Source organism: Myotis brandtii, unplaced genomic scaffold, assembly GCF_000412655.1.
Source record: "Myotis brandtii unplaced genomic scaffold, ASM41265v1 scaffold902, whole genome shotgun sequence".
NCBI lineage: Eukaryota > Metazoa > Chordata > Mammalia > Chiroptera > Vespertilionidae > Myotis > Myotis brandtii.
The window spans coordinates 4,086,098-4,106,914 of record NW_005371709.1 but is presented as its reverse complement, the minus strand read 5'-3'; the positions used below and the strand labels follow the sequence as shown (position 1 = coordinate 4,106,914).

General features: G+C 45.0%; 1 protein-coding gene across 14 annotated transcripts in view; it reads right to left on the bottom strand.

Moving 5' to 3' along the window:
* The window catches only part of SORBS1 (sorbin and SH3 domain containing 1), a 200,998-nt gene that overhangs the window by 159,957 nt on the left and 20,224 nt on the right, over window positions 1–20,817 (bottom strand). For all 14 annotated transcript variants that reach the window (XM_014532641.1, XM_014532643.1, XM_014532645.1 and 11 more), the window contains exon 2: window positions 1,477–1,571. The gene's annotated coding sequence lies outside the window, so the exon portion shown is untranslated. The remainder of the gene's footprint in view (window positions 1–1,476; window positions 1,572–20,817) is intronic.

The following is a 20,817-nucleotide window of genomic DNA, read 5'->3' as shown; positions in this document are numbered from 1 at the left end:
CTCCTCCTCTTTCTCCCTGCCCCCACCCCACACAAGCCTTTTCAGACCAGTCTTTCAATAATAGCCCCATCCAGCCACTCACTTTGTCTTCTTTTTTACATCACTTATTACTACCCGACATATTACCTATTGAGTTATTTCATTCATAAAACAATATTTAGTGAGCACCCATCAAGAGCAAGGTGCTCTTCTCAGAGCTGGAGATACAGCGGTGAATGAAATGAGCAGACTTCTGCCCCAGTGGAGCTCACATTCTTGTTTGTCACCCTCTCTCAGATCTAAGCCCCAGGGAAACATGCACACAGTCTGTCTCCAGTGCCCAGAGCGGTGCCTTGGCACAGAGAGGGCATTAACACATGTTTGCTGAATGGGTAAAGTGTCCCACCCACCCGAGGACATCTGCTCCCCTGGGGACTCCCATCCCAGAGCCTTCCTGCCTACCAGATGGGACTCCAGTTATACGGGGCCCAGAATGTCCACCGTGTCCCTTTAGACACAGTAATCTGGACAATCAGCTTTTCAAGTCTGAGATGGGTCCCTAACCCCAGGCCTGCCTGTCCCAACTGCCTGCCCTTCCTTCCCGCTCCAGCGCCCAGCACCCTGCAAGCTCCCCAGGTGGTCATGCCACTGGGGTCTGTCTCACAGGGACACAAGAGCACCTGGTCCACATGGAGGGAGCTGACCAGGCAGTCAGCATCAGACAAGCCAGCTTTCCACAAAAGAGAGTGTCTGGAATCGCATAGCACAGGTCAACCTGCCTCCTGGCTCCTCCACAGCTCACACAGGACCTTCCACATCAGCTAGCCGGCGGGCCTCAAAGCGGCCTCCCCTCAGCTTTGGAACACACTATTGCTAAGCACATATCTTCGCGTCTTTCAACTGCACAGAGGCAAAACGTTTACTGTTGTAATGAGTAAATCAGTTTCTTTCCAAAAAGGAAACTCACAGCCCCCTTTTCATTTGTAAACTGTGAAATTATCTGATTGCAAATAAAAATAAAGGTAACACTGAAATGTAATTAATTTGTCTTTTTAAAAAAACACAGCAGCTATGGTGGTAGAAAGAAAAAAGAAAAGAAATGCAAATCTTTGAAAGTCTGTAAGTCTCAGAAAATAGGTATTTACAATTCACATTTTCATCATGTATTCATGTTTTATTTGTTAGCTTAGAATTGCCCTGCCAAATAGGATTACCTTATATTTGCCAAGCATTTTATTCCCTCGGAAGTGTTCTCACTTAGGCAATCTCTTTTAGCAGGGCAGGATTCATTTCTGTCTGGAGCCCAGAGAGGTCCAACAATTCACCTAACATCCCACAGTAAAAGTGGCAGAACCCAGTAGGTACCAGAAGCCAGATATGCTGAGGTCCAGCCCTCCTTTCCTTCCATAATAGAAAGGACAGTGTTGTTCCCTGAAAATCACATCCTATCGCCCACTGAAAATATTTCCCTTCACTGCAGAAGAAAAACACACATACATTCACCAGTGGTTTAGGGCGATGGAAAGATGCATTGGTCCTGGAGCTCTGGGTAGAGAGAGGGTTTCACAGACTCTTCCGACAAATGCTGCGTCCTGCAATGACAAACATACAGATCATCTGGTATGAATCAGGCACCTGTGGCCTCTCTCCAAAGAGGCCACCAAAACACCAAGGCCCCCTGTTAGACTCAAAGCTCCCCCTACCCTCCTCTTCCAGCCCACTCCCTTCCCATTCTGACTTCCCCGGTAGAACAAGAATCTTCAGTTCACCAGCTGAAATGGTCCCCTTTAGAATCACTGGATCATGCAGAAAGAAGCACTAGAGGTCATGTACAATGGGAGCACAAAGTGAAAGCCCAGTGGATCACATATAGCCTGTACTGGCATTACATTGAATTACAGGGTATGTTTAGAAAATGCAAGCCAAGCTAAAAAGTCAGAGACATCATAAAACCCAGACTTCTGGAACCAAGACCTCTGGCTTCTCTTAAAAAAAAAAAATCAGAGGATCTCAAAATGGGCTCATATTCGTGTCTGAACATGATCAGCTGATGCTAAGTAGTAGCTGCCCTTCATAGGCAAGCTTGGTTATCCCAATGCCACAGTCCCCATCACTCCCTAGTGTCTCAACACAGAGAAGAGCTGGAATTGTAATTTACAGAGAAGAGCTGTAATTGTAATATCACTGCCCTTGCATTACTGTTTTTCTTGTGGTACAGAAATATTTCTCTCTACCTATGATTTTAACAAAAGTGGGAAAACAGAAGAAAAGGGGGCTGTGAATTCCAAGAGGAAAATGAATGGTAGAGCACATATAGCAACTTAAGTTAGTAAGCTCACTCCTGTAGACATTCGCAATCCCTGAACAAGTACAACCACTCCCATTTTATAATGTAAAGCAGGAAACTGACTTGCCCACTGCCCCGGTTAAGGGTAGAGCTAATTCTAGAATCTAGGTCTCTTGACTGCCAATCCACAAACTTTCACTATGCCCCATTGCATAGCAGTCTTATATTATGAAGCCAAAAAAATAAATATTATATAGACAGATAATAGATAGATAGATAGAGAGGGGAGGGAGGGAGAGAAAGAGAGAGAGAGAGAGAGAGAGAGAGAGAGATCTGTGTGTGTGTGTGCATGCGTGTGTGTGTGTGTGTCTCAAAGCTAATACTAAATTCAAGGAAATACATTAGAAGTATCCACTTTGTACTAAAATGCTCTCCATACCTTCATTTGTAAAAAATAAATAAATAAATAAGAGTAAATGCTATCAGGTTCCCTAAGGGTTTGTGTTTCTGAATGTGAAATTTTCAATAATTTTGCTGCTTTAAGTACAAAAATAATTATCACAAATACAATGCATCTACTACTTCAAAAGTGTTCAGTTAATGTCCGAAACTGTCTAAAATATATTCTTTATGCTAGAAAAATTCCCCTTTACAAGGCTATAAATAAGCTTACATGCAAGGTACTAGCACTGTAATAAGTGAATGATGTTCACAACTAGAAGCCCTTGGTGGGAGTTATTTATATCATCCCTCAACGGATGTATTGATTCATTCACTCAGCAGGTATTTACTGAGCCTGTTACACGCCAGGCAGTGTGCAAGGTGACTGAGATACAAAGATGAACAGGCCCCAGTCCTTGCCCTTAAGTTGCTCTGTCTGGGTAAAAGACGGACCCAGACACTCGGAAAGAATTTGAAAACAATGGGTAACTGTAAAGACCTGCGCAGGCACCGTGTTATGGGAGCACTGAGCAGGGCTTCCAGTGCAGCTGAGGTGAACAGACGCCTCCCTGCATGGACAGAGGCCTGAGGAAGCCCTAAGCAGGGATGGGAGTGGAGCAGGCAGGCAGCAAACTGAGGGGAAGGTGAGAATTACAGGTCATAGGACAACATGGGCAAAAGCAAGGACGACAGCAGCCCCTCCAATGAGGCCTAGTCCAAATTTCACATGACCGCAGAGGTCTTAAAAAGCCCTGCCATGCCTGGCCAATGTTGCTCAGTGGTTGAGTGTCAACCTATGAACCAGGAGGTCACAGTTCAATTCCTGGTCAGGGCACATGCCAGGGTTTCAGGCTCGATTCCCAGTAGGGGCCATGCAAGAAGCAGCCAATTTTTTTTTTTTTTTAAAGCCCTGCCTTATGCCACATGCCCCACCTCACATCTGCTGAGGCTCAATGTGCAGCCCTGCATGTGCACCCTTGGAAATTTATCTCGACAGGTGCCCTTATGAAGAGTGTACCCGCTCCATGGCAATGCAACCAGTGCTATCCCAGGGTCTGCAGGGCCGAAGAAATAAGGTCCTTGAGAAGACAGTCAACACTGTCTTCCCCTGTGCCAGTCACAACATGGTCCTGTCTCCAGCCGAGGGCCTGGGTTTCCAGGGCCAGAATCTACTATGCAGTCAAGCCTCAAGCAGGAGGTTTTATGAGAAAGTGTCCCAGGAGGAGTTGTCCTGTTCTTCATGGATAAGAGAGAGGAGGCATCACTCCTGACCTAGGCTGAGGCAAAACGAGGGGTGGGTATTGAGAGTGGGGATAGCATCCCCCAAAGACAAGCTTTTGGAAAGGGGTATAAATAGGAGTGAAGACCAAGTACATGGCCATGGTCAGAGCTCAGTGTTCAAGGCCAGGACAAGGAAACAAGCAGGCAGAATTCACTTGAAAAGTGAGAAGAGCTTCCCTAGATCTCTAACTGACAAGCTCTTGTCTCTAAAAAAAATGTCCTGGGTCCCAGACCCATCAAATCAGAGTCTCTGATTTGAAGACCGAAGAATTATTCAGGTGATTCTGGTGCCCAGACTCTGGTACCCATTTGGAAAAGGGTATCTTTCACTCCTTAAGCTCATTAATTCAGCATCCCCGAGGCAGTATTCAAGGGTCCAGGCTTTGAGGGAGTTAAACATTCTTAGTACATTTTATCCATTCCCTACATCACATTATGACAACCATCACCTACTAGTAACTCCTTTTTATTTTAAGTAAATAAAAATACATAAAATGACAGCAGCCAGGATGCAAACTAGGTAAGTGAAGGCGGCCTCCTGTACCCAATGCCAATGCCTCCAGATAAACTACTGGAGTTGTCCAGACTCGGCACAGACTGAGCCCTCATACACCTGTGCAGGCTCACCCTGGCAGAACAGAGGGTCTGGGAGCACTCAGTCAGCAAGGTGGCCTTCTAGGAACAGCTCTAAGGCACACAGCACTCAGAGCAGGTCCTTCCTGCCCACAGAGTAGGACACTGCCGATCAATGCAGTGCCTGGAAACCCGCCAAGCCAGCTGAGCACTTCTCTTCCCAGATTTCCACTTTGTGGTCAAGTAACAACCTGAGCAATCTCAAGCCAAAAATGGCAAAGTAAATGCTGTGGACCACGAAGATGACAGATCGGAGTAAGCTGGTTCCTTGAATGGACCAGCCTAGAGAGATCCCTTCCCTGACATCACCGGATGCTACCGGGCAACCTTCAGACAGCCCAGTGCCAGAGAAACCAATGGCTGACCAAGGTCAGCCTTCCTAATGGCAACAATGCACAATGTCCTTCACTAGGATGAGAGTCCCCTTCAACTTGAGGGTTCTTCACTTGAGTCATAATGCAAATTTGGAAGAGCATGGGTGGGCAGGAGGTCTAGGAAAAGCTCAGGATACTAACTGACCACTTCTGGTGGTCCTCAACTTTTAGAAGACCCATTATTCCCTACAGAACCATTATAAACTTGCCTACAACAAGACCTCTCTCTCTCTCTCTCTCTCAATCATCCAAAAGAAATCACAAGAGTTGCTCCAGGCCTTACCAACTACCTTGAACCATTACCTACCTACCTCATCTATATCCTCATCTCTACCCCATCCCAAGAATAAAGGACAATACAAGAGGCAGTGAAAGTCACCTTAGCCACCTTTGTTCCTACCAAACATCAATCCAGACCATCCTATCAGCTCTGGACCAATGGGGGCCTCTCTAGTTAAATATCCTCACAGACCATGCACCACTCCTTCATGGCACAAAGCACCTACTCATGCTTGCCTTTTTGTTGTTTTTGATGTTTTAAGGGGTCTTTTGTTTGACTGGCTAATCACTGTATCCCAATACACTTCCTTCAAAACCTCCAGGTTGTTTGAAGAATATACCTCAAATTTCATGTCTCCCAGCCAAAAGATGATCGAGCCAACCCATTCCCCAACTCCTTAGTCTTGCCACTAGCCTCTGAAACCTAAGCAGCCACTAATTAGTCCACATATTTAGTGAACTTTATGAAGGACTCTGTTTAGAAAGCTAGTGTAGAATTGGAGAAAATCCCCAACGGATCCTGAGGCTAACCAACTCAGGAAGGAAACAAATCAGAGTAATTATCTTTTTATTTCTTTTGTGCAATTTTTTTTTTAAATCACACTGCATTATTTAAAGATAACCTTCTAGTATATGCAAAATACACTTTTTTTTTTTTTTTACCTTGAAGAGCACTTCCCTATTTCCCAGAAGCAATCTCATTGGGGCCATGTCCAGCGCCACATCCTCAGGACTTGAATGACGTTGAAGCTTCCAAGGTGCTCAATGCCAAGGTGGCTCAAGCATCTCTCGCCTCTGGTTCCACTGACCAGCTGTCCTCCCTTCACACCCCTTGGCAGCGGAAAGTGGGTTTGGAGGAGCTTTTTAAAGTTCTCCCACCCACTCCACAAATTCAGTAGGAGGGAGAATGAATGTTTCCAAGTTTGCTGAATGACTCGGAAGTTCATAAAGTAGAATAAAATTAGTTAAAAAATAGGAAAATAATTTTTAGCTCCCCTTTAAAAAAAAAAAAAAAGCACGCCTACTTTAAATGATTCACAGTGACTTCATAGTTTCTTCCTCCCAGAGCTGGTGGTTCCCTCCCTCTTTCCCTGAGCAGCCCCTGCGCTCCTTCCCTCAAGGGCCTTTGCATTTGCTAGGCTCTCTGCCTGCAAAGCTCTAAATTAGAATGTTTGATTCTTTTTTAAAAAGCCAAAGATTTTACCTTTTAAATATTCTGGATTTGTGGCTTCTCCTTAAAAATACCAAGACCTGGTAACACTGGGCCTTAAGGACCACATCTGGTGGAGCTGGGTAGCAGCTATTCCCCCTTAGGTGGGCAAGGCTCTCAGACTCACCTCCCTAAACTCCAAAGTCAAGTGTCACTTGCCTTTATCATTTGCTTGTTCTGCTTTTTTCTCTGAGAAGAGAAATATTTTTCTATCAACAGTAGGAAAATGAAAGACCAAGAGGGTCTTGTATTTCCCCAAAAAAGGGGAGACAGCCACATTTTTATGAAAGTGAAGAGCATTCCTAAGAGTTTGATTTGCAATCTCCCACCCTCCATCTTGCACCACCTGCCTGACCTTGAGGTTTAGAACCCAGAACTACAACTCTTTAGGAACAAATTCTTACTCTAAGTCACCAAACTCATTTTAAAACCAAACCACTGGAAAAGAAACAGTATCCCATTCTCCCATGAAAATGTTGGTTCTTTGGTCTCTCCGTTACTGAGAGCACGGGATCCTGCTCGAAGCCACCAAAAGGGCAGGTTCCACCCCTTATGCATGTTCACATCCAGGTAAATACACAGGATTTCTTGTTTGCATAGAAACTGCAGTTCTATGTGCAGGAGAGGAAAAAGGCCCCCAGGGCTCGCATTCCCCCACCTTTCCCATCACACTCCACCTCCACCCCCACAGAACGTGCTTGGAATGCAAGTGCCCAGACAAGGGGGGGGGGGCGCAGAATCAGAGAACCCGGGGAAATTGCCCAGTGAATGTTTTTAGTGCAGTTGTTTCCAATCAGGCTACGCAGAAAAATCACCTGGGGCTCCAGACCGATGGAGGAATTTTAATGCCCTCCTCCTCAGGTGACACTCACACAGACTGCCCAGCACAGGCTGATTCATCCCATGGCGTTTGGAAACCATTCATTTAAAAAATGGTGACCCCTAGCTATCCTTGGCAGCCTGCAGGACGTGCCTCTTGGGTCAGATCCTGGAGCTGTACTATCTTGCAGGATAGCCACTAGCCACGCGTGGCCACTGAGCCCTTGAAATGTGGCCAGGATGACCTGTGACGTACTGTGACGGTAACACGCACTGGTTTTGAAAATTCTGGTGTGGAAATAAAAGAATGTGAACTATCTCACCGATAATTCTTAATACTGATTACATATTTAAATGATGGTTTGGATACACTGGGTTAAAAAAAATACATATTTAAAAATCATTTCACTCGCTTCCTTTTACCTTTTAATGTGACTACTAGAAAATCTTAAATGTCATACATGGGTGACATCGTGTTTCTATTGCACAGCCATGCCGGAGGAGACACATTCTAGCATGGGGGTTATAATCATAAAGGAAAAAATGAGAACTTGGCCAAGCCTGATCTCCATCTACCACCTGCATGACCCTGAGCAAGTTATCGACCTCCCTGGCGTCCATTTCCTCCCCTGCATCTGAGCATGATAACGGAGGGTGAGCAGACATAAAAAAGTAACTAGAAGCACTGGGCATGGCATCTTCCTACAGCTGGTACTCAACACCTGCACATGTCCCTTGGCATCCTGAAGGTCACAAAATCTGAATCCAGGATCTCCTGGCATCCCATTTACTAACCGCAACGCCCAGTCTGCATAGCGACTGCAGATGGCACAGTGACAGCAGATGGCACAGTGGCTTTCCATCCAGAGGGCAAAAGGATCCAGTATGCACACTACTCGTAAGAATCGTGGAGCCATCGTAGGAGTCCCTCTGAGAAACACTCAGGAACTGTGACCCATACTGTCAGGGCTGCCTCTGGACTGAAACAAGGCAGGTGTGGCCCCTGGAGAGGCCAGAACCTAATCAGGACCTTCCCCAGCAGAGGGCTGCTTTCCTGCTACACCAGAAGGCAGCTGACACTTCCTGCCCTCACACAAGGTCCTTAAGAGGATCAAAAACGATGGACAATTAAAAAATGCCCAAGAGCTTGGCAAATGGACTAAGAACACAGATGTTCAGCATCGCCGCCAGCAGCACAGGAGAGGGACCAGGGCAGGTATTCTTTCTGCCCTTGCCTGGTATCCAAAAGCACCAACTCTGGCCTGAACTCCTCGGAGGCCAGGTCAACCTTTCGGGCTCTTCTGCAGAAGCGTTTCTCCTCTCTCCTAGGAGCCCACAAAGGGCCAGGACTTCCATGCACAGACCTGCAAGTTCCGGCGCCTCTGTTCTGGGGCCTTCTGCCAGCGGAAAAGGTTTTACTGGACAGATAGAGCACACAGATCAATCAACCCCAGGAGGCCCACTGACAGAAAAAAAGCATTTTTCTTATTTAAACCAAACAGTCACTGCTCCTAATCCCTCTCTGTGCTAAGCTACCTCCATCTCAAAACGGTACGAAAGGAAAATTTCTTGGAGGAAAAATTAAATATCCTTCCGCAATATTTCAGTAAAATATGGCCAAGAAAATCAACCTTTTCCTTCTTCTTAGGACAAATCTGCTCTTTTGGGGGAAAAAAACAACAACACAATGAATCGCTACAGGTAGAACTGCCCAGTAGAACTGCCTCAGATTATTTTTGGAAATAGGGTAACAAAGTGAACAAGCACTAATCTGAGAACTCTGACATCGTTCTTCATTTTTAATGCAGGAAAATGATCTGGCTGACTCTGGCACGTCAGCCCTGGGCCCCCCGACCACAGTGCATCTTCCCCAATCACCCACCTCCAGAGTCTGCTTCTCACGTTCTTCCGCCCCACACTCAGCCTGTCTCCCGACAGAATACACTAGTAACGTGAACATCACTGGGTCTCCAGGTAGCCACTCAAGCAAACGATCCAGCCCACATATAAGAAATAATTCAAAATGTGAGTGATCTTGTTGAAACCCAATGGGAGAGAATTAAGTCCTTAATGCATAGGAAATTATCTTTAAAGTCCTTCTTCCTTATCTACAAATGATATCCCATACATAGACAGCAGCTGTTCTAGAAACTCTCCTCTACTCTCCACCCCCCCACACTCCCCCACTGCCTCAAACCCCAGCTCAAGGTTTTTCCGTCTCCTTCCTTTAGCCACCAATCCATCTTCTCTCACAAGTATTGGGCCTTTTCAGTGTAAATAGAGCCCCTCCTTACACACACACACACAAACACACAAACACACACACACACACACACACACACACACACACACAGACGATCCCCAACCCCTGGTCCCCCAACTCAGCCTCTATTCATTGCCCTGACGCCATATGAAAAAATGCCCAGGAACTGAGTTAAAAAAGAGAAAATTTTCCTTAGAAGGTAAGATAACTGGGAAAGCTGAGTGAGTAATAGACAATGGGACTCTCTTCAGCAGAGAGAAGGTCCATGGACATTCACAGTGGCAAGGAGTAGTGAGTGCTAAGCTAGTGCCCAGTAGTGCTCAATATCACTACTCTGAACAACCAACCCAGCCCCAGAAAAGATGCTCTTTACATCCAAGTTTGACTTCTGCTGGAGAGAGAACCCCACACATCCGGTAATGAACCATACCACCTTGGCTTCCACAAACTTCTGGTAATACATTGGCTGGGTGTACCTATCACTACTGTAATGGGAAGACAGCAGTGTATGGAGAGGGGTATTTCCCAGGAGGGTCTCTGTCTACAGCAGAGATTCATCCTGACACCTGGAGAAGTTACAACCATCTGAATGTGTGAACTGTGGGCCTAGCACTAGAAAGAACTTCTGAGATGGCTCTGCTTATACAAATGGCTTTGTTCCTTCATTCACCACACACTGAGGCAGTGTGGGAGGCAGTGAGGAGGAAGAGGAAGAAGAGAATGACTCAGCAAATAGAAGGGATAAGGTATAAACTGATGAAGAGTTGCATCTGGTTGTGAAGGGCATTAAGAGGAGTGATAAGGGACAGCACGTAGCACAACTGAAGTTCTGGCTCTGCCATGGATTAGCTGTGTGATCTTGGTCAAGTTCCTATACCTCACTGAGCCTATTTCCATTCCTTTCCAGTACTGACATATCCCATGGCTCTATGATAAGGACGCTTGCTGTGAGGGTCATGGACAAACAGGTGGGGAACAGAAAGGCAGAGTCAGGAGGAGGGTACAAACTATTCCAAAATCTGATGTATTATGATCACTGATTGTTGCTCTATGAATATTCTCACTGTATCTTCCAAAGCTGCAGTTGACAAGCGTGGTGAGTGGTCACAGGTCAGTTTCTGGGCCCACTGATCTTAATAACAGAACAATGTGTACGATGTACTAAGAACAGGCCATTTGCTTATGAGCTGCACTGAAGCACATTAAGAGCAGTGCCTTCCTCACACAGTGGTGAGGACCCTCCCACCCCATCCTAATGGCACCCAGAGTCATCCACCAAGGTTTGCAGATGAGCAGACAGGCTCAGAGAGGGAGTGACTCCCTGAGTCACACAGCTTAGAGGGGCAGAACTAAGAGAAGCCCAGATTGTCTGACTCCCTACCTACCGTTAAATGCCAATTAGATAACTGCGTGGGATCCATGCAAAGCTTGGACACTCAGAAACCCCATGCAGAGTCGCAGAACTGATCCAATAGGATTCTGCAAAGGGGAGCCAAGAGCAGCCTTTCCTTCCTCCACCACCTTGACTAGCAGTTGATCACCAGTTGTGGGGGTTGGTATCCACCTGCTACCCTATTACACATACAAATTTCCCTCTTTAAGCAGTGTAGGTGGTGGCTTGTACTCTAGAACTGAGATACTTTAGATCATGGGGTTCAACTGAAATCATATGCAAAGACCCTCAACCACTTTCTAAATGTGTTATCCACAGGCAAGCCATTTAACATCTCAATGCCTCAGTTTCCTCGTCTGTAGAAGAGAGATAACAACAGTCCGTACACCTCAAAGGGTTACGGTGAGGATTAAAAGAGATAATACATTAAGTGCTTAGCACAATGCCTACTAAATAAATGTTGGTTATAATCACTATGATTTTTCTGGGAAAGAGTCCAAAGCTTTCATCAGATTCTCAAAGGGGTCAATGACCCAATAAAAATTAAGAACCCCTGTTCTACATGCTCAGAATGGAACTAAGGTCATTCCGTGGGAAGAGAGGTACCTCCACTAGCTTCCTCACCTTTCCAGAAGAAAGGGATTTAAGGCTTTCTATGCCTCCTACTTTGAGAGGGCACAAGAAAAAGAGCTGGAGGCACTGAGCAGTCATTTCTGTGGCTGGGAAATGTCTCCTTGGACCCCGTAAAGCCCCAATCTAAAAGTGGGAAATTAGAAAAGAGAGGACCAAATCCCAACTCCAGTTCCCACACGCTCGGGAATGAGCCTGCCCATCCTGTCTGTCAGGGTGCAGGAGGAGGAGCTCTTGGCCCGGGGCCTTCATTCCCGATGTCTGGCCACCTTTCCTGGACCTCCTGCTGAGGAACTGAGAAAAGAGAGTCAATTCACTCCAGACACACAGAAAGGTGAAGTGCTGGGATATGAAAAAGACCTGAAGCTGAGGTCCTGTCTAGAAAGAGCTGATTAGGAGGAAAGGTGTGAAAGAGAAAGGGTATGAAAGATCTAAGAGATGGAAAACAATTTAAATCTTAACTTTGCTGCTCTTTGGCCTCGTGACCTTGGATAAAAATCTCAACCTCAGTTTCTCCATCAGTAAAAGGGGGGCTCATTAACAGCACTTGCTTCACAAAGGAGTTATGAGGATCAACTGAGATCTGGGTAGACATTTAACATAGCACCTGGTGGTAAATCTGTAAAGCACATTCAACTGATGCCAACTACTATAACCATTATAAGGATTATGCTGATGTTGAGGGATGAGGCAAAGGTCAGCACAGTCATGAAACTTTATTGTATTAATGGCTTGGGGTTTTAAGATGTTGTTACATTAAAAACAAAATCAAGGAATTTGGGGGGTGGGGGGAAATATCAGTCCTAAAGGGAATACAAAGTCCTGGGCTCAAAACACAGAAGAGCTCTAACTGCAGAAACCCAACCTTGCGTCTTCAGCTCAGACAGTTCCACTGTGGTAGCACTGAAGGCAGCACAGACAAGTGCCTAACAGAAAGGCCGACTGGAGCATCACAGGTCTTTCCTCTTAGCTGGAATAGCATCAACTCCACAAAGTAACCTGGGTAATCCTCCAATAGGCAATTAGTCTATCTTTGATTGATCAACAATGAAAGAATTACTACTTAATAAGCACGATGTTGGGTTAGATGAAATCTTTCAAAGCAAGGACATTTAGAAGAGAAATAAGTATAAAGACAAAAGAGAAGCACCTTTGATGGTAAAAAGACTGGGACAACCGCTCCCAGGGCAGCTCTGGCTCCCAACATCCCCAGGTTCCAGTCTGTTATTCCTCCTGAACTCACCTGGTTACCTTCTTGGCAGACCAGGAATGAGTTTGAAAGCAACCATGCTTTTTTCCAAGTAATTTTCTCTAATATAAAAGTAATATATGTTCATCGTAGAAAGCTGGGGAAACAAATGAAGTCTCAAAGCAAACACAGTGATCCAACCACCAACGTTAACATGTTCATTTAGTGCTGCCAGTTTCTTTCTTTTTTAAGGCAATTCATTTTTAAAAAAAATATATTTTATTGATTTTTTTTACAGAGAGGAAGGAAGAGGGATAGAGAGTCAGAAACATCGATGAAAGAGAAACATCAATCAGCTGCCTCCTGCACACTCCCCACTGGGGATATGCCCGCAACCAAGGTACATGCCCTTGACCGGAATCGAACCTGGGACCCTTGAGTCCGCAGGCCGACGCTCTATCCACTGAGCCAAACCGGTTAGGGCGGCAATTCATTTTTATGGCAAGAATCACATCACACAATTTTCCCAAGATGCCAGATCAGAAGAATTAGAAAAAGCAGCAAAAATCCAAAAAAGTTTAAAACTGGTTGACAAAAAGGAGAGAAGTGCGCACACGCACACATACATATACATACACACACACACACACACACACACACACACACACACACATGCAGGTCTTGCCTCTAAGAGGCCGCTTCAACTCACCATCCAGGATGGTCACTATGGTCACCCGGATCTAAGAAGTTTAAACTTAGAAGATCAAAAAAGAACTCCACCCACTAAAACAATGCTCTTTAAGTAACAAAAAGCCTAGCATTTCAAATGAGCATTTTTAAAAACACATTTTAAAAAGCCCCAAACCAATGATGTGTTCCTTGGCACAAATCTGGGTCAGTTCCTGGTAGGGTTCCAGGATAGAATTTCAAAAGGTACTATAATTATTCTTCATGTCACTGATACCGTCTATCAGACTCAAATAAATCAAAATCAAAATGAAAAAGAAAAACAAAACTGAACCTCTCTGGCAATACACTTGGTGCTTAGAAAACATGAGTTTCTACCAGCATCTTTTATGGTTGCCTCTTAAAACCATTTTCAATACCATTTATGCCAGAGTAACAGGAAGAGTCATTTTTGTTGACTAGTTTCAACAAATTGTACCTTCAAAGCCCTTATCTGTTTAGTGGATAGAAATCCCAGACAAGGATGTCAGTTCAGTAGGAAAGAACTTTCCTGAGGGTAGCTCCCCAACAGTGGAAAGGGTGGCTCCTTGAGAGAGCGAGCCCCTCACTACTGGAGATATGCAAGCAGAGTTGTACAAACCACGTGGCTTACAACTTTACGAGTCAGAGTCTTCATTTCTTACAGTAGAAGTCACGAGACATTGCTCTGTTGCCTTCCCTCATTCTTCATTGATGAGAAAGAGGTTAAGATCACTGGTGTGAGTTCCAGGGAAGACTTTTTCAGAACTCAGAAGGGCCATAAATAGAGGCAAAAGTCAGGAGTGGGAGTCGCCCATGAGCCTGGAGGAAACCGAGAAGCCCAGAGGAATGGCCTCTAGATTTGGACAAAGAATTCAGAGGTGTTTGTGGGTGGCTCTGGGAAACTCCGAGACTTGGAGCAGAGTCCACTTGCCCTACTTTGAGAGTGAACTGCAGCAGCTTTTCTGGGAAAGATGGAACTTTTAGAACTTCATACAAATCCCCCTGGGGCCTCAGGACACAGGTATCTCTGCCACTGCCCCACAAACCCTGGACATGACCAGTCAAACATAAACAGAAGCTGTCTCCTTGAGAGTGCCCTGGAACTGAGAGTTCAAGGCCCATGCCTTCTTGGACCCCCAGGATAGCCAAGTCCAGCAGACCATGGCCATAATAAACTAGGATGCCATATTTTCTCTACACTCTACTTTTATGATAAAAGCAAAGGGTAACAAAATAAATTGATCTTGCCAAAAAACATCATCCAGGAGATGCCCTGGTTCAGTCCAGATTCCGATGGACCCTTGTTTTGGTTGGACCATAAAGCTAAAAATAACATGTGGCCCAACTCAAACCTAGAACTTAGAATTTTGGACAGACCTTAAAAAATCTTATTGGCTCCACAAAAGGCCAAAGGATGTGCATGTTACTCCATGTAAAGAATCCTTGTCCTCTAGGATAATGTATGTCATGACTTCTAGAGAAGCAAGACAGGATTTTTCTTCCTTCAAAGACAAAGAGAGGTGGTACATGGAGAGGAGGAGAAGAGGAGAGCTAAATTCTTACCTTACATGGTAAGGAGTCAACAGATAATGCCCAAAAGTAGCAAAACATACAAGTTATTGAAAAATGTGGAAGTAAATACCAAGAGAATTAGCTAATATTTTTAAATGACTGCCACTGGGGAGTTGGGATAGAGATGAGGGGGCAGGAGATTGTGGTGCTGAAGAACTATGCATGTGTAACTGTGAATAACACTACAAAATTTAAAAACAAGAAGAAAAAAGGGAAAATGGGCCAGGATACCTTGGATGAATATATTTTCCAACTTAAGATATAAAAAATAAATAATATTCTAGACAACTGATAGTATTCCAATGTTGTTTCTCCATATTTTTCAACCAGAGTGTTATTTTTTAGTAACTTTTTCTGATTAAAGTAATACCGTTCACCGTTTTTTAAAAAATTAGAAAATAACACCCTCTCAAAAAAAGGGGGGGGGGAATAATAGTTATAAAAATCACCATCCAGAGATAATCACTGGAGGTAGTTTCTTTTTATATATGTGCATATGTATATGCATATCGATAAAAACACTGAGAATTTTCTTTTACTCTTTGGACTTATCCAATGACCGTAAGGTTTTTGTTTTATTTTGAGGGGGAAGGGCTATTTTATTTTGAAGAGTATTAAATAAATTGGGCCTTTGCTTCTTATACCATCAGTAGATATCAAGATTTCATTCCATAGGGCAAGGCATATTGGGTTGTCATATTCTGACTTCATGGTGCATTTACAGAGAAAAGATAAACGCTTTTTGCATAGTGATTCTGTGATTTTCTCAGAATTCCTAGACATAAAATTACAGCAATGGGATGAAGGCTTTACTGCCAATTGGTTTCACCTCAAAGTGTGTTGTTTTCTGACTCTGTGTGCCTTGTTAGTTTCTTCCTGGGCAATTCCTCTGTGCTTCTTCTCCCCGCCTCCGACTTGTCACTGTCTTTGCTTCCCCCTCCACCCCAATATCTTGTTTTATTCCTCTCTCCCACGCCTATACCTTCTCCCTGCCACCTTCAACCTGATGCAATATGGAACCGAAGTCATACATTTATTACTTTTTGCATTTGCAGAATATAATTATTTTTACGTTTAAAACAGGAATACAAAGCATTCTATTTATGCATTTTCTAAAGCCCATTGATTTTTAAAAACACACAAACGCACACACATACACACACACACACACACACACACACACACACACACACACACACAAAGGCAGCTACAGCCTCAGGGCCCAAGGCCTAACTAGGAAACCCTCTGAATAAGAAGAGCTCTGACTCCTGCCTGGAAACACCAATGTAGACATGGAAGAGGCCTTGAATGGGCAAGGGGGGTGGTTCCCCAGAAGGGAAGCCAAGGAGGAGGACTAATGTCAAAGCCACTTCTCTGCTCCTGGGGCACCCAGCCCAGCATCACCCCTTGGGGTAGAGGGGAAGTGAGGAGGTCCAGAAGGCAAACCTAAAACGATCAGGGTACCCAGCTTAAGAACCACCTCCTCTCCATTCCTCTAAGAAGGACCTGCCTCTTTCTCTCAACATCTAAAATGCCCGAGTCTTTTTCCACAAGAGCTTCTTTTAAAATCAGGTCACCCCCATCCTACACACACAAAATTTTTCTGTAACCCAGATGCTGGGCACATCTTAGAAGAGCTTTCTGGGTCCTGATTACTCTTTGAAGTGTAAGTGCTATCTCCCAGCCCTCAGAGATGTGCACACTTCACACGGCTGCCTTCTACAGCTCCAAGTGCCTGATAAAAAGTACTGACCAGACACAATTCTAGGTCTGCCACAGGAGGCCTCCCACGTAGAGCTCACACACCTGATCCAGCAATCCAGCCGGCAGGGAATCTACCCGCCTCATCACCCAGCCCTCACTGCCCATTTTAGCCATAGGCTCCTGGAGGGATCCTTCCCGTTAGATGCCTGAGGTCAGCACACATGGTACTGCATCTGCTGCACATCCCTGAGTCCATGTCAAAAAAGGAATATGATCCAATGACAGGCTCATACTTCAGGAACTTATACTGGTTCTTAACTACTCCTGCATTCTTCTTGATAACTGTTCCCAAGTCATCTCCTTGTGAGGACACATGAAATTAAGAAAGCAAGAAAAAAAGAATGAGAAATGGAAGCACAAATGAGGCAGTTCTGCTTTTCCCAAGGATCTCCTCAAGAAAATCAGGCAACAGTTCCAGTTCTGAGAAATAAACCATGACATTCCTAAATAGTCCATTTTCTACAAATGATGTCGGCAAGTGGGGGAGGTGGAGTGGAGGGGCAAACAGAAGGACCAGTTCTCATCAAAGAGCAGAAGATGAGTCAAGTTTTTATACAGTGGCAAATGTTCCTTTTGGACTTGCTTCAAACCTGTGTGTGGGCTCATTCTCTGAAATAAACAGAATTCTCTTGTATAACAGAGGTTATGAGATGATTAAGAGGGTGAGGATCCCAACAGAAAAGAAATCCCCCACAAATCACCTTTGACTAAATGAAATCACCCACAAATCACCTTTGATAAATAAGATCAGCTCTTCTGCCTGCACTGGGTCTTGACTCTGCAAAGCCTGACCAGCGACACAGAGCCATCAAAGGGTCCACGTACCCCAGAGGGAAGGGCATATGCTCCAGTTTAAGTTCAACAAAGACCTGAACCGGGGCAGCTTTTAAGATCATTGATATGCCCTGTCCCACCCAGCTGGAATGCCAATCCTGGCTTCAATCGGCTCCCATACGCCACCAAGGGAGGCACAATGTCCTGAACAGCAGTTGGCCAAACACATGTGAGGGAGGTGCAGCTGCTGAGCTTTCATGTTTACCAGGAAGAATGAGTGTTGATTTTGCAGATTTTTGATAATGTTTTCACAGCCAGTGTTATTCCCAACACATTTTAAAATGCAATCTGAACAACACCCCTTTCCTCATCAGCCTCCTTGAACTGAAATGGTTCCATCAACCTCAGTTCTGGAAGCCCTTTTCCACTGGCCACACCTCAGTTTGGCCTAGTGGAGGAGCAGAAGGGAGCCAGGCTCTCTGCAATGGCAGGGCAGGGAGAGGAATATTAAATTCCTCTTGGGACTTGGGCTTAGGACCCTGGCCCCCAGCAGCTGCATGATCTCCGTGGCCCAGCTAGGATCACCTGGGAAAGACTCTCGCAGCTCTAACCGTCTCTGGGTCTGTGGCTGTACTGACTGATTCCACGTTCTTGCTTTAAACTTAGCTATCCAATTGCAGTAAGTCACAAAAATTTAAAAGGACTAGGATGAACTAAGAAGTTACTTTAGACTGAGAGTGAAGAATGGGCAAAACAACCGGCCACCTTACCGGAGGGATCTGGCGTGTCACCACAGAAAGGGTCCAGTCTAGAAAGGGCCATTTACAAAATGCTGAGCGTCTGCCCAGGCCCTTTTGAAAAACTGGATTCTTGAGTTGTTTCCTGATTTCTTTTTTCCCCACAATCTCAAATACTGACTATTATGTAGAAAAAAGGAAACATTTAAAGGGACAAATATATCTTTGGGAGACACAGGAAGAATGCTGTTTGAAGCAAGGGCCTTTTCTCTCTCACACACAACCTCATACACATACTCAACTAGGCTTATGAGTAATCCGCTGCCATGGCTGATGCCCAGCTAACTCTGCCGTAGCCAGCAGTCTCTGCCAAGCACTGATGCTGCAGAATAGTTGTTTGACCAGCTCCCTTCCTGAGGCTGGTCTATTTTGGTTAAAACTTGGGCTTCAGATAGGGCTCAGACATGCTTTGGGCTCCCTCCTTAGAAGTACTGTTTGATGATGGTCATCCTCCAGGGTCTGTACTAAAAATGACACTGTGAAGAACAAGCCAATTTAGACCCTTACTGCCATGGCTTTGAGATCTGTGCAGGGATCAAGCTGTAGCCAGCCCAAAAGCATCATGGTGAATCTAACTATCCTACTAGTGATTTCCTGCCTGCATGTCCAGCACACCATGTAGACATCATAACTTCCGTGATGCTTGCAATGTAATTTCAGCGATAAAAATCAGCCCTCAGTGAGCCCTGGCCAGGTGGCTCAGTTGGTTAGAGCATCGTCCCATACACCAAAAGGTTGCAGGTTCAGTCCCCGGTCAGGGCATGTACAGGAAGCAACTGATCACTGTATTTCTCTCATCTCTCTCTCCCTCTCCCTCTCCTCCTCTCTCCCTCTCTCCTTTCCTCCCTCTAAACATATCCTCAGGTGAGGATTCAAAAAAAATCAGCCCAGTGAAAGCTAATCAGACAGCCATATAAAGCAAAAGGGGAATAAATTTTTTTTAACCCATCATCAGTCACAAGAAGTTGTGAGACTGAATCTAGTGAGGGCTACAAAGGTCACCCAGACTTTGCACTGGACCCTGGGGCAGGAGGAAAGTTTGTGTAAGCAGAATATGATAAAAGACCTCCTTAGTGATCATAATGCAAAGCCTGATGCTTTCTTCTCAGAGAAATCAATGGCCAGGCCATCTGTTGGACCAAGAAAGCAACCATTAACAAACCCCTCCTCTTCCAGCCCACAGCTTTGTGTCTCTGGCATGGATTACAGACTCGAAGGTAGTAAACGCTAAGGACAGATGTCCAAGAGGAGCTTCTGGAGTAAAAGTACCCACCACATGTTGGCAGACTGAAAAGCAAGTCAAGTTCTCTTTAATTTTCTCCCTAAGTGTGGTTCTCAGATCCCTGCATCAAAATCCCTGGAATCTTTCCAGACCTGAGAAGTCAAAATCTTTGAGGGTGTGGCCAGGGAATCTGCGTTTTTAACAAGCCACTCAATATGACCCCGAAAATATAAAAAGTGCTGCTAGCTTGCTCCAGCCTGTCCTCTTCCAAAATGGAGGTAATTAAAAAAAAGGCTGGGTGTCTCAATTAAGAAAGAAAATTAAGTGGGAACCACACATGTGGTGGAGGGCATGGCTGGAGCAATTAGTGGGAAATCTCTTAGGGTGAGAAAGAAAATATGATGATGAGCCACTCAGCCGTACAGGGAAACCAAACCGTGCATCCACTGCAACCTTGGAAGATCAAAAGAAAGAAGGTGATTTCTTTCCAGGAACAAAAGAGGGCTTGAGTTTCGGTGGATCTGGGCCAGTCTGAAGAATGGAGGAGTTCACCAGTGTGGATGGGACTGTCCAAGTTTGGCCCAAAGCACCCTGCAAGTGGTACCTTCTTCCCACACACCACAGGCCTGAGAACTGGTGACCAGCAGAGACCAACCCAAGTCCTAATGGAACTAAGGAAACAGTGACGCTGCTCCACCCCACACCGGACATCACAGCCACTGACCCAGAGTGGCCAATGCCCATTAGCTCTGTCTGGCTACAACATGGCCCTGAACTGGCATCTACACTCCTCCAAGGGTCAGTAAGTTCACCTGTCACTCTCTAGGCCTGAGGCAGTAGCAGGGCTAAGCAGCTCCAGATCTAAGTGGTGTATGCCAGTTCTCAAAGTGTGGTCACCAGCCCAACAGCATCAGTATCATGTAGGTTATTAGAAATGCAAATTCTCTGGCCCCACTCTAAAGCTACTGAATCAAATTCTGCAGGAGAGGCCCAGCAATCTGGGGCTTAACGAGCTCTCTAAGTCATTCTGATGCAGCTAAAGTTTGAGAACCAGTGTGTTAACACTATTAATAATATGAACCATAATGATAAACCAACAAAAAAATGGTATCTATTTACATAGGCTTATAAAAGACTTTGAATGTATTACCTTAGGGATACCCTCTTCTAATCCTAAGGTCCAATAACTCACTGGAATCTCA